This window comes from Crocuta crocuta, unplaced genomic scaffold (genome assembly GCF_008692635.1).
Source record: "Crocuta crocuta isolate KB4526 unplaced genomic scaffold, BGI_CrCroc_1.0 scaffold359, whole genome shotgun sequence".
Classification (NCBI taxonomy): Eukaryota; Metazoa; Chordata; class Mammalia; order Carnivora; family Hyaenidae; genus Crocuta; species Crocuta crocuta.
This window is the reverse complement of record NW_027528877.1, coordinates 113038-128221: the sequence shown is the minus strand read 5'-3', so window position 1 is coordinate 128221 and position 15184 is coordinate 113038.

Sequence of the window (15184 nt, the reverse complement as noted above, 5' to 3'; positions counted from 1 at the left end):
CAAAGAGATTGACCACGTAAGCAGGTTTTGGCAATCCATACAAGTGCTGTGTGAGCTGGTGATTTGGACAAAAAGGTTGGAATATTAAAATATGCTACTGTTATGTACATGTTATATATTTATACACATTCCTCTACACACACATATATATTCATTACCATTAATTACCATGAAATATATGCATCACGAAAACATGCAGTAAAACTACGATATTTGAAGTCTGTAGAGAAGTAAAGTCAGTTCTGAATTCTACTCTCGTATGTCTACACATAGGTAGAGTTTTATCTTGAGGACCACTTTATACTTTTAGACTGAAGAATTTCAGAAAGAATATACACTTCAAAGCTTCAGTTCATGCTCCATTGGCAGAAGCACTTCCTCTCCTGCTTGGTTCACCACTTTGAACTATATTAGTAACTAATCTAGTCACCTTGCAGGATCTAATGTGGGGCATATATGCCACAGATAATTCTTGGTACTCTAGAAGAACTTTGATCTTGTACTCCCTTTTTTAGTGACTAAAAGAACATTTGGGAGTGAATCTAGTGGAAATGTTTCTATACAGAACAACTCTCACAAAATACCCTAGGTGGCTATCACATATGTCTTTTCCTCTGGCTTTAATGTTAGAGCAATTCCAATTTTGTCCTTTGGTATCCGTTCTGTATCTACTAGCTCATCCACATTCTATACATCTCTGAAGAATATATACATCACGTACATGTAATCATTGCTGTAGAATACATCAGTAACACTGCAGTTAGCATCCACAATTAAAAGTGATTTAAAAACAGAATGTAAGCATACAAACCTATTTAGTTTACATTTTTTTCTTTTGGAATTGAAACTTAGTTCTCAGTCAGTCACTTTACAAGTCAGTGAGTATTTGCTTTTATTGCTTATAAAATGAATGAATGAAAATTTAGAGAGTTTTCACTACATCGGACAAAGAGTAAAGCACCCATATTGTTTTCATGGTTCTTTAAAATAAGCTGCTACATTTTAAATGATAACTATTTGTTTTCTCTTTCTCCATTATTCCCACATTTTTGACCCTGTTACTCCTTAGTTTATATAACGTCCCAGTCTGGAAAGATGTTGAATAAAAATATTGTTCAGATAAGGTAGCCATTTTTCTTGCAAGCAGAGTTACCAAGAAAGAAAATCGAACCAAGCATTCACTGAGCTTCTGCCCTCTGCTAAGCGTGATGCTTAGCATTGAAGATACTGAGATAACAATACAAAGTACTGTCCTCATGACCTGCTAGGAAAAACAAAGGCTGTACCTATGTGCAGACACACTACAATAATGGGAAGCTTCCTGAACATGGGTAGCTATTGATATGTATGGTCAGCGGGATATAATATTACATAAAAGTGTTCTAAATAGAGGTTTGTGTAATGTACTGCCTGAATATAGAAAAGGATACAATTAATTTTGTCTGAGTGACTAGGGGAGAATTGGTCATCAAAAAAAGCTGCAAACAAGAGAAACAATTTTGAGCAGGGCCTTGAATGTTGAGTTAGAACATTCTTGAAAGACACCCAGCAAAGTGTGAAGGGAAGAACTAATTCTGTCGTGTCACGGAATATTACATGTGGTGGAATAAAAATGTCATCTATCTCACTAATTTTAATTCAGTATGTTCTTATATCAATGGATAGTTTCAGTGGTTTCATTAGCATATCATTTGGCATTTCTGTTCTTCCTCTAAGTTTTACAAATATATTAGGGTTCTTTCTTTCACGAATTTGGCAAATTGGCAACAGAGGTGGCTGGCCATAGATGAAAAGGTGTGGAAAAGTCATATACACTAGTGATGGCTAAAGAGGTTGGTCAGTACCTTGCTCTACATAATGGGTTTTTTTCTTTTTCCCAGTGGCAACCTCAAGTGACTGAAGTACAAAATGAAGACAGAGGACTGTGATTAGTCAATACAACTGGTATGAAAATTTTCCTGAGAAAATTAATTTCTCAGTTGCTTCTGCAGCCTGCCTCTGATCTCAGTGGCATCAAATCAGGCTACTATGCACCCTAACATGGTTTAGTTTCTTCTAAGTTTGGGAAGCATACAAATGTTAATATACATTTTGGGGACATATTCCAGATCATAAGATAATGCAAAATATCAGACCCTGAGAATATACCACATTAGAATAAAAACACAGGAAGAACAAATCCTGATATTGATATTAGAATTACAAACTCATGTGATACAAAGTTAAACAATTGTGTGTGTAGTGAGGGAATTGTGTGTATGTGTGTGTGTGTGTGTGTGTGTGTGTGCAGAGTAACTTTAAATTTAGCTTTAATTTATGTTGGTGAGCTATAATTGGGTCAGGGATATTTCACAGTCTTAATTTATAACCACAAAACAAATGGAAAAGTCTGGTGTAGACACTTGTATTTGATCATTGCCAGGAGGGAGGTACAGGAATGCCAGTTTTGTCTGCCTTGAACAACAGCAACAGCAAGTCCAGAAGAATAGCTAGAAATGTGACACTGGAGTTGATAGAAACTTGCATCCCTTTTATAAATCAAACATCTTACGACTTTTCTTCTTCAAAACACTGTATGATCATTATGTTCCCCCTAGAGTTCTTGGTAAAGCCCAAAGACTTATTAAACTTTGCTCATTAAATAAAATTCAAGAATTATCAATGGTAAAGTATGGGAGAGGCTAGTATCTATTTGATGTAGTGTGGGATTCCTGGGGCTCTTCAGAAATCTGTATAAGCCACCGCTGTTTGGAAAAGCTGAAAGCACTGGCAGCTGTTGAGCTGTGTGTGTAGCAGGCCGAACTGCTAATGGCTGAGGGAACCACTGAGATCACATTGGATCAAGAAGACCTTGTGATATCCACCTAATCATTCACTCCAGGGGGGGTGCTTAAATAATTTTCACTGAAGGGAGGAAAACAATAATGTTTTATCAGGAAACCAGACTGAGATTCTAGCTCAGGAGCCATGGGTGAAGACTGACAGCAGGAATGGAGTGTATAAGGAGAAAATCAGCCTTCTGCTTCTGGGCTGGCTAATACAGCTTGTGAAGAGAGACTTTGACTTGAGATTATGTAACTTCCAAGCATTCTTTGATTTGATCCTTTGCAAGTAGTTGTGGGTTCATGGCTACTGTCTCTTTAACACTGACTACGAGAACCAAGAAAAAAATCTGTTGGCCTAGATATTAGCAGACTAATGTTATTCCAACTGAACTAGGGTTATTATTAAACTTGCTCTTCAAGTTGTCATGTCTGTGAGGGATGCAAAGAATTGTCTTCAAAATTATCATGTGTTCCTCAATTTGGCCAGACTTCTTTCTACAGATTGTGCAGAATGGGAAACCACGTGGTCTGCAAAAAAGAGTGAAGAACGTGAGGTTTGGAATAATTTCTATTTCAGGGAGAGTTATGGAAGAAAGTGTATTTATAAGTGACAATGAGACCTTATCTGCCTACTAAATACTTACAAAATCTGAGTATTCTTTAAATAATCACGCTTCCACACGCCGATCAACAGAACTACTCTCTAAATAGGTCTGTTCTCTGAATGTTAATCTTGAAAGAGGAGCTTTACAAAAATGAAAATGGTCATTTGTCTAAAGAATGGATCCAGAGCTGTTTAGGAAAGATAATTTTTGTGTTGTTTATAAGCATTCCTGTGACCCAATTTTATGTGGATGTGGGTGACCATCTGTTAAGATTAAAGTCTGCTTAGACTTATTGTCATGAGAGAAAGAAAACCTTATCTTTGGCTCATTTAATATATATCTGCCCTTAATCAATTACCGAATATCTCAGCACTCTGACTTCTTACCAGAATATGTCTCAAATTTGCTGCAGTGAGTTCTACACAAGGAACACGTGGTCTGTCTTTTCATCAAAATCAGAGTTGCACAGCCTTTTTAAAGACTATGCTTCCAGTTAATAAACACAAAAATCCCTTACTTTTCTAGAGAATCTCACAAGCTTGTCTATTTTCTACAAATTTCTACCGACCTAGAAGTTGTGTACTTTATAATTCATGCTCCCACTCCTGAATTGTGTCTTCCTGCAAGCAGGTGACGAACTGTGTCACCAACTGAGAACCACTCCTCCAGCGGTCCCAAATGCTTAAATGTTACCTTTGGATCTATTCAGAGCATCATGGAGCTGCACAGCTAGCGTGCATTCCTTTCCTATTTCTTCCGTAACCTGAAATGGAATTATGGAACTTTCTATTTTGAATTTTTGCCCACGCTTACATTGAGGGAATTGACACATAAAAATTATACAAACCTGATATTATAGAATCCACTACATCTTACATATCCTTTTCATGAATACATGAAGATGTGTAGGTGGCAGTGGGGGTCAAGGGGAGTGGAGACTCTGTTTATCCCAAGGGAAAGTTGTGTTTATTGTATCTACACATGCATCTTGTAATTGTTGTTTTCCTCTTTTCTTTGGTCACTGGGATTATTAGCTCAAACATAAGCTCACTCCTCTTAGTTGTACAAAATTTATTGTCTGTATTTTATGCAACCCACCCTCTAGATGGTTAGGAGCATCAGTTTGGGAGTCAACCAACCAGAGACTGGAATCCAAGCTCTTGGTATTTACTAGCCCCGTAACCCTAGGCACATAATTGAAATTCTCTAACTTTTCATCTCTTCATCTGAAAATAAGAAACCAAAAAATACATTCCTCATAGAGTTGCTGTGAAGATTAAGTAGGAGAATTTATAGTGTCTGACACAGCTGGAGGCCGATGAAGCACTTGCCATCAGGATAATTATGATCTGAATGGTTTCCTTTTTGCCTTGATAATTTTATCTTTATGTGCTTTTGTTTGTTTTGTGTCCTGTTTTGTTTTCCATCATGGTGTTGTAGTGTTTCTTCCAAGAACCTTAAATACTTTTAAGGATAAGGTTGAACTTAAGTAAAGATCCTATTGTGGCTGTGGGTGTCTTCAGCGCAGCTTAAGGAGACAAGCTGGGAGCTATTAGGAGAGGAGAAATTCCAGTGATGGCAAATAAGCTGGTTTTGAGGGGACTGATCACATGCAATTTTGCAAGGTAAATGAATATTTTTTAAAGAATGTTAGTATCATTAATTTGTTCTCTTTAATTTCTTCTTTCATTTTTTTCTTGTTACTTTCACCTGCCCACCCCCAACAATCTAAGAGTGGAATCCCCTTCCTCCTTCCAATCTCTTTGCCAGAGTGTTAGAGGCTATTATAGCTATTGTGTGGGCTATTAGGTGGGATAGGTTTGAGTTGAGAGCATGATCCCTAAGGGAGCTAATGTTTGAGAACAGGCAGAGAGCTGCCAGCCCCCACCCACCCCCATCCATGAAGGCCTGATGACCCAGGAGTATTGAGAGCAGTCTCTGAAGGGTTAATCTTCTCCAGCTACACAGTGTCCTCCATGGACATTAAATCTAAGAAGTAAGTCTTAATACTGAAAGTCATATCATAGGTAGAGCTCAAGGTTGAAATAAGATTTTAGCATATCTTAATTCGAATAGCTCTTTCCCTAAAGCATTATACATGAGCAGGGCCAGTTGTACATTTGTTTTTCTTCTAATAACAATATTGATTAAGATCTTATGAGTAGCATTGTAGTAAATCTGAATACTAACAATGAAGACATGAAATTTAGACAAACTGTCTTTTTTTAAAGTTTATTTATTTATTTTAAGAAGGGGTGGGGGAGGGGCAGAGAGAAAGGGAGGGAGAGAATCCCAAACAGGCTTTAATTGTCAGCATGGAGCTCTATGAAGGGCTCAAACCCACAAACCATGAGATCATGACCTGAGTTGAAATCAAGAGTTGGAGGCTTAACCAACTGAGCCACCCAGGGGCCCCTAGACAGATTGTCTTATATTCATCTATCCTGGAGGTAAATAAAGTTGTATTTCAAACTATTATGTAATTTAGGTAAATTTTTTCCACAATATGGCTCATGTAGGAATAAACAAAATGGAAGAAAATAACCACCAGAGGTGGTCACAAGCAATAGAAAACTTTTTTTATTCTTGAAGTGATTGTCTTTGATAGAGATAGTTCTGTCCCTATATGCTGACAAAGCCATTTTTAATTTTTTTTTTTTTATGACTTTCAAATAGGTCTCTCTAATCCAGACTTTTACCCTGGACTCTAGACTCTAAATGCAACTACCTAGTCAATGTCTTTCTGTCCATGTCTAATAGACATCTCAGATCAACATACTGAAATAGAATTTCTGATCTCTTTCATCCCTGGTCTTGTTCCTTCTACCTTTTCAAACTTGATTGACCTTGGCTCTACCCTTCCAGTTTCTTAGGCCAAAAACCTTACAGTCTTCTATGACTCTTCCTTTTACTCCACACACCCAATTTGTTAAGAAATTCTACTTATCCTTTATTCAAAATATTTTCATAATAAGATCACTTCTCAGAACTTCCTTTCCCAAACCCTGGTCAAAGACAACATTATCTTATGCCTGTATAAGTATGATGGTTTCTTTTTTTTTTTTTTAATTTACATTTTTAAATTCCAGTATAATTAATACACAGTGTTATACTAGTTTCAGGGGTACAATATAATGATTGAACAATCTATACATGACTCAGTGCTCACCATGAGAAGTGTGCTTTTAATCCCCTTCACCTATTTCATCCATCCCTTCACCCACTTCCCCTCTGGTAACCATTAGTTTTCTCTCTATAGGTAGGAGCTGGGCGCCTGGGTGGCTCAGTTGGTTAAGTGTCCCACTCTTGATTTTGGCTCAGGTCACGATCTCACCATTTGTGAGTTTGAGCCCTGTGTTGGGCTCTGCAGTGCCAACTTGGAGCCTACTTGGGATTCTCTGTCTACCTTTCTCTTTGCCCCTCCCCCACTTGCATACACATACTCTCTCTCTCTCAAATATAACTAAATAAAAACATTAAACAAGAGTCTGTTTTCTTACTTGTCTCTTTTTCTTTTGTTCATTTGTTTTGTTTCTTAATTCTACCTACAAGTGAAATCATACAGTATTTGTCTTTCTTTGACCTATTTAACTTAGCATCATATTCTCTTAAGTTTATCCATGTTGTTGCAGATGGCAAGACCCCACTATTTTTGGCTGAGTAGTATTCCATTATATATATATATGTATAATGTATAATATCTATATATAACTCACAACTTCTTTGTCCATTCATCTAAGGATGAACACTTGGGTTGCTATATAAGAGCTTCTTTAACAAACTTCTCTGTTTCTATTCTTGCCACCAATAATTTATTCTCAACAATGCAGCTGGATCAGTTTTGATAAAATATGTCAGACCATGTCTTTCCTCCACTCACAACTCATATCTGGCTCCCCATGCCATTCTGAGTCATTACAGTGGTTCATAGGATTTCAAGCTCTGGCTATCTTTTGCCTCCTTTCCCGCATGGACTACCTCTTTCTCTTTTGCTCACTCTGCTTGGATCATACTGGCCTTTGTGCTTTCCTTGACCATGACAGGCAAGTCTTTACTTTGAGCCCTTGCCGCAGAGGTTTATCTCTAGCTTGGAATTCTCTTTCTGTGAGTATTTGTGAGGTTAACTTTCTTATGTGCTTCAAGCTTTGCTCACTATCTCTTTTTAAATGCTGGCCACCCATCACTACTTTGCTTAATGCTATGGCCTTCTTTTCCCAGTACTCCCATTCCTTCTTACCCTGCTCTACCTTCTCTTTTTTTTTCTTTTTAGCACTTGTCACTATTTAATAAACTATGTAAGTAACTTATATACCACATTTATTACTTATTGTTTATCTCACTCAAATAAATATAAGCTCTCTGGGGGCTATTATTTGGCATTTACTGTTTCTTCTACGTATTGACTGATTAATTGATTGATTGATTGCAAATTTGTGTTTGCTACCATAAACATCTTTATCTGTTTAAAGGATTATTTTCCTAAAATAGATTGCCAGATATAAGATTATTAGGAACAGGACACTTTGAAGACTCTTGATAAATATTAGCAAATTGTTTGCCAAATGGATTGTGCCAGTTTATATTCACACAAACAATATACTAGTACTTACTTCATTATATCCTCATTAAAATTGTGTTGACAATTTAATTGCCAAAAACCGTATGCTAGGTATTTAACTTCAGCTTCTGTGACATTGACAATGTCTCCTTTTTGACTTTTAAAAGTTGCCTGTGCTCTTTTCACCTTTATAAATCCCCTGTACCTGTGCTTTGTCCAATTTTTTTTCGTGCTTTACGTTTTTTCCCCTTGTTGATCTGTCGATTTTTGGCTTTGTATATCTTAAAACTGATATTCATTTTGTTTGGGTAACTGTATCATAGCTCTAATACATAAGTATACTATACATATAATGTCATAGGTACAATGTGTATATATTATCATTAAAAACTAAATCTTTAAGGAGTAAGCTTTCAGTGGCTTTTATTCATAAGTGTTATAGAGAGACGGAGGTCTCCACGGAAAACTTAAATGTTTATAATTTTTTTTCCATCTCACAGGAGCTCAATGCATATCTCTAAATGAAGTCTCACAGAAAAGGTTTTAAGTATATGTCGTAAAGGTTATTCCTGAACAATGCCTAATGTCCTTACAAAAATGTGGCAAGAGTGCAAAGCAGGTAGAACAGAGAAATAAACAAAGGTTTGGTGCATAGATGAGCATGACTTAGAAATGCACTTCCATTGATAATCTGTCAGCATCAATTGTACTTTTAAATTTTCCTCTTCTTAGAATTTATTCTCTGGTACCAATTTCTAGCCAAGGAGAATGACATTGATTGTAGATAATTGACACTGAACTTTTGGGGCGATTTTAAAGGTGACTTTAAATCTCTTCATATTTTGCTTGTTGGTATTTTAAAGATCTAATGATAATGATCTTACATTTACAGCCAGGGCAAGCTAAAAAAAAAATCTCTCGTTACTGCAGAGACCCTGTCAGAGACAATTCGTTCTATTGGATTTTTTTTTTTTTTTTGTATCTCTGGTTAAGAATGCCGTATGATTTCTTTTTCTTTATTACATTACATGTTCTAAAACCTTTACCCCAAAAGTGAATTTATACTGATACATGCAGAAGGATCAAGTTTTCACCAGAGATGCTGCCATCTCGAGTTATATGTGGCTTGTAGTTAGCTGTGTCCAGAAACATCACAAAACAGTGCAAGGTGAGAATGAAGGATCGTTTTGTACCCAAAGAGAATTTAAGTAGGCAGAATGTAATTACCCAAGTTGGACTTAAGCCAGAATGACGGGGTTAACATCCTTACTAACATCCATCCTAATTGAAGAAAATTGAAACTAACAACAGCTACTTTCCCAAAATGTGAGTCATATACCTTTTCGTAGTGTCTTTCATTTTCTCTTTATTGATAGAGTCGCCCAAGCAAGGGCTGGGTTTTATCTAAGTCAACTGTCTATTGCCAGCAAAACTGTTGTTGTTCTTTAAAGATATGAAAATACAACCCAGTCATTACTCAAAAGATTTATGAAATGTGAGAAGAAGTATAATTTCTCTTTTGGTGGCTAGGTTAAAAAAAACAAAAAACAAAAAAATGCTCTGCACATGGCGTGGAGCCCAGGTTTGTAGAGTTTGAGATTATTTGTTTTGCTCTGATGTAAAATCAAATAAAATGATACTCACTGGGCTAAAATTATGGAAATGTTAAAATATAGGATTCTAAATAAGCCCACTTTTAAAAAATATTTTATACCTCCTATAAAAGATGGTAATATCCCTTTGAATGTAGTTTGATTCATTTGTTTGCGTTTCTGTCCTCCTATGCTAAAATGTGAACTCTTGAAGGTAGGTCGGACTATGTCTTGTTTTTGTTTCTGTATTTTTAAAAATCTGAATGGCATCATCACATAGTACATGCCCCTGGCACAAAATAGATGCTCAATGCAAATTACTGACTGCTTCATTTTTACTTTATTTACATGCACTATAACAACTAACTAATCAGTTTACATGAAAGGAATAATGTGTGATTTCTCTGCTTTTTGAAATGTAGCTTTTCTTGGATTCATTAATTCCTACTTTCTTCTTTTGTTAGAATATTCCCAATTCATACTCCTCCAATGTGCACACATTTAAAAAAAATTTTTTTTCCTCTACCAGAAACAATCACTATCCTATAATTAAATACATTTAATTAACAATGAGAGTTTCTAATTCTTACTCTCTTGGAAATTGTTTTTCATTTTAATCCCAGTTAAAAATACTGAATACAAGAAAGACCTTGCTAATGCAGGGGCATATTAATTTACAGCCCACATTCTCTTTCAGGTATTTGTTCTTCAAATGACTTTTTAGCCAAACATGAGGGAGCTGCCCTATCATGGTGGCTGGGTATCCAAGCAGGGCAACACAAAGAATCTTTGAAAGTAAACACCAAGGGAACAGATATCAGCTACCATGCTTTTTCTTTTCTGTGATTATTACCTTTCTCATGATGCTTGGCAGTTTTGAAACTCTGCTGTAGTACAGTTTGTAGCCCATAGCAGAAGGAGACAGAAATGTAAGTGTGATACAGTGTACAGTCCCAAAGACAAAAAGAACATGTGAAAATTGAAGTCGCAAGGCTCTATGGGTAAGTTATTTATTTGAGATTTTGAAACAAAGTGGTAACATTGTAATAAGAGTTGACCAATTGGCTTGAATAAAGGAATCTTTACGTTTTTAACCTGTTCAGGTCAAGTGTTCTTGTTCTTGTCTTTTTTCCTAGTTCCAAAAGTTTGATAATATATTTGATGCTCCACATTTCGTGGAGCTGTGCATGTATGGCATGGGATTAGGACATTAGGACAAACACCATCAGAAACACAGCACTACTATAAAAAGTGCTGTTCTTGCAGAATTTCCAACCCAATTTAAGCCTATTTATTCTTTTTTTTTTTTTTTACAAATAGTTTATTGTCAAATTAGTTTCCACATAACACCCAGTGCTCATCCCCACATGCCCTCCCTCCTCCATGCCCATCTCCCCCCTCCCCCCCACATCCATCAGTCCTCAGTTTTTGTCAGCATTCAAGAGTCTCTCATGGTTTGCCTCTCTCCCTTTCTTGATATCTTAGAAGAAATATTTAGCATCATGGGATTTACAGGGCAATTTTCTGACCGAACATGTTCAGATAATTTTTAATAGCTTACGATAAGCAACTTTAAAGTTGTGCCCAAATCTCTGATTTTAGACCTCTTTCCAAACCACAACAGACTGTTCTAGTAGATACCCCTTAATCTTTGGTTAACCAGCATTTGATTATCTCTATGTAGACGGTTAATGACACTAAGCAGGTTTTTGAGCTACCTTCCCCAACTAGTAGATGGTATGGGCTCAAAGAATTACTCATTTTATTTTACTTTTATTACTAGTTTTATTTTATGTTTATTACTATTTTAAGCATAACCAAGGGGTAAATTTGCTATAAAAGTCACACAGTGCCTTCCAATGTAAAATGTAAATGGCATCCATAGTATTGGAAAATAATTCACTTCTACACACCCCTAGAGAGGAAGACAAGTGACCTGTGTGTGTCTGTCTCCTCAGGTGCTTCTTTTTTTGGTTCTTTAATAATTTTTTTTTGTGTTTATTTTTAAGACAGAGAGACAGAACATGAGTGGGGGAGGAGAAGAGAGAGGAAGACACAGAATCTGAAGCAGGCTCCAGGCTCTGAGCTGTGAGCATAGAGCCCATTCAGGGCTCGAACCCACTAACTGCGAGATCATGACCTGAGCTGAAGTTGGACACTTAACTGACTGAGACACCCAGGCGCCCCACTACTCAGGTACTTCTATCTTAGAGCTTGAGTCTTGAGGACATGAAACAAAGGTATTAAGTCCTTTTGAGTTTATTTTTATAGAAAAACTGGTGGAGTTGAGGATTAAGCAGTATGATCATCCTGGAGCTCTTAGCTGTCCTTAGGTGACATCTTAAATAGAGCAAGAGAGGATTTTGCTGTATCTTTCCTCACTTGCATTCTCGCTAGACCTTGTGTTCTAGACTGTTATTTATGCTAACTTGTACCCTTCCACTAAATTTTTTTCTGTTTAAGTTAACCAGGGAAAGTTTCTGATGTTTGCAACTCAAAAGCCTAACCAATAGTAAAGAAATATGACGTCACAGTGCTATGTTCGCTTTACATATGAGATGGGCATTTTAAAACTGTAGACATCAATCTAGATTGTCTATAATAATTGCCCAATAAGTATTAAGACTTCAACTAAGTGAAATTAAAATAAAAGAAGCTTGGGGCGCCTGAGTGGATCAGTCAGTTGAGCATCTGGCTCTTGATTTCAGCTCAGGTCATGATCTCACGGTTCATGAGATTGAGCCCCGCGTTGGGCTCCACTCAGACAGTGTGGATAGAGCCTGCTTGGGATTTTGTCTTTCCCTCTGTTTCTCTCTCTGCCCCTCCTCTTCCTGTACTCTGTCTCTGTCATCTCTGTCTCTCTCATAAATAAATAAACATTAAAAATAAAAAAATAAAACTCAATAGCATATTTTTGTATGGATCCATCCTTATGAAAAGTAATTGAACAACAGAGTCTAGAAATTTATTTAAAAAGCCACTTTTGGGGCACCTTAGTGGCTCAGTCAGTTAAGCATCCAATCTCTTGATTTCAGTTCAGGTCATGACCTCATGGAGTCAGGCTCTGTGCTGGCAGTGTCTGCTTGGGATTCTCTCTCTCCTCTCTCTGCCCTTCCCCTGCTCACTCATTCTCTCTCTCTCCCCCTCTCAAAATAAATCAATAAACATTTTTTAAAAAGCCACTTTTGACTTCTGTTTTGGTTCTGGCCATAAGGAGTTTGGAAGTAGTCATTCTGTCTTAATGACAATGGAAAAGAAAAGAAAACAACAACAACAACAACAAAACAAAACAAAAAACCCGTAATACCAATAACTCTTTTTAGATCCATCAGAAAAGTGAGGTTGTAGGGCAAACAACACCCCCTACAATTTGGAGCCACAGACCAATGAGTACAGAGAATCACAACGTACCCCCTAGAAGAAACTGCTATGGGAACAGCGCTGGATAAGTGCAGCTGCACTGCCTTTGGGAAAGAGCCAGAGACTTAGTAAGTCTGAGAGTTAAAAACCTGGGGGTTGGGGCTGCCAGTTCTAGAAGAGGTTCCAATGTTTTTGCAAGTTTTACCTGCATAAACTTGACCAGTCTCTCATACTGAATTTTGAAAAGAAATTCTCTAGTCTTCCAGCAGAAGGAGAGGAAAAGGGACCATATTGAAATACACTCTCTTCTGAGTAAAGCCTGCCTTCAAATTTCTCTAGAAACTTTTCACCAGAGCCTAAACTCTTATGACTTTATCAAAGCCTAACTAACTTAGGGGGAGAGAGGTACCCATTTCCTGGTGGCTCTGGCCATCTATGTGAAAGAAGGAAACATTCACTTCTAACTCTCTCTAGTCTTCCACATAGGAGAAAAAAATACCCAACTTCAGCCCATTCTAGCCAGTCTATCCCACCTAAGGTGACAAAAAACTGAGAAGTACTTGCTAAGTTTACATTAAAGAGGTACAGGATCACTAAAAAGACAGAGACTTAATTATAAAATTACAGAATGCTTCCCTTGTATCGAACACCTCACTACCACATTACTAAAGTCCTATTCACCTCAGTATCTTTCACTCAATACACCATGTGCAGCCATTAGTAAAAATTGCAAGGCATAATAAAGGGCGAAAAACACAGTTTAAAGAAACAGAGCAAGAATCAGAACCAGACTCACATATAGCAGAGATGTTGGAATTATCAAACTGGGAATCTAAACAATTATGATTAATATTCTAAGGGCTCTATTGGATAAAGCAGACACATGCAAGAACAGATGGGTAATGCAAGCAGATAGATGAATTCTCTAAGATAGAATCAAAAGGAAATGCTAGAGATTAAAAACACTGTAATAGAAATGAAGAATGCCTTTGATGGACTCATTAGTAGACTGGACACATGAGGAAAGGATATCCGAGCTGGAGGATACATCAATAGAAACTTCCAAAATGAAAAACCAAAGGGAAGAAAAACTTGAAAAACAGAACAGAATATCAATACCAAAGTCTGTGATATAACTACCAAGGATGAAACATACATTTAAACGGGATATCGGAAGGAGATGAAAAAGAAAAAGGATCAGTAGCAACCTAAGAAGCAATAATGAGTAATAATTTCCCCAAATAAATGTGAGATACAAAACTACAGATCCAGGAATCTCAGAGAACACCAAGCAGGATAGATGAAAAAGAAAAAAAAAAAAAAAAAAAAAAAAGACAATCCTACATAGAGTCACATAATGTTCAAACATCAGAAAATCGCAGGTAAAATTTTAAAAGAAGCCAGAAGGGTGACAGGATGGCTCAGTTAGATAAGCATCTGACTCTTGATTTTGGCTCAGGTCACGATCTCAGGGTTGTGAGATCAAGCCCCAAGTCAAACTCCATGCTGAGCATGGAGCCTGCATGAGATCGTCTCTCTGTCTCTTCTACCCCTCTTTCTTGCTTGTGCTCTCTCTCTCTAAAAACAAAGAGAGAGAGAGAGAGAAGAAAGAAAGAAAGGAGCCAAAGATCAGAATTATATATCTGACTTTTCCTCAGTAGCCATGCAAGCAAGAAGAGGATGGAGTAAAATGGTTAAGATGTTAAGGGAGGAAAAAAAACCTCACAACTTGGAATTCTATATCCTTTGATATTATTCTTCAAACATAAAATAAAATAAAATAAAATAAAATAAAATAAAATAAATAAAATAAATAAAATAAAATAAGTATTCCTCAGACAAACAAAAATTGAGGGCATTTGTTTGTCAATAGACATGCTATACAAGAAATGTTAAGAAAAGCTCTTCAGAGAGAAGGAAAATGATGTAGTTTAGAAACTTGGATTTATGCAAATAAAGGCAGAGCATCAAAGGGAAAAAGTGAAAGTAAAATAAAAACTTAATATTTCTTATTCTCACTGGACCTAATATAATTTTTTTCAAAATAATAATATAATAACATGTCAGTTTTATAGACACATGCATACACACACTTATATATGCTTGTGTATAGGTGAAATGAATGGTAGTGATAATACAAGGGACAGTATAAGAATTACATTGTTTTGTTATCATAAAATACACTATGTGTGAAGTGGTATAGTATTGTTTGAAAGTAGACTTGTGTTAGTTGTAAGGTATATT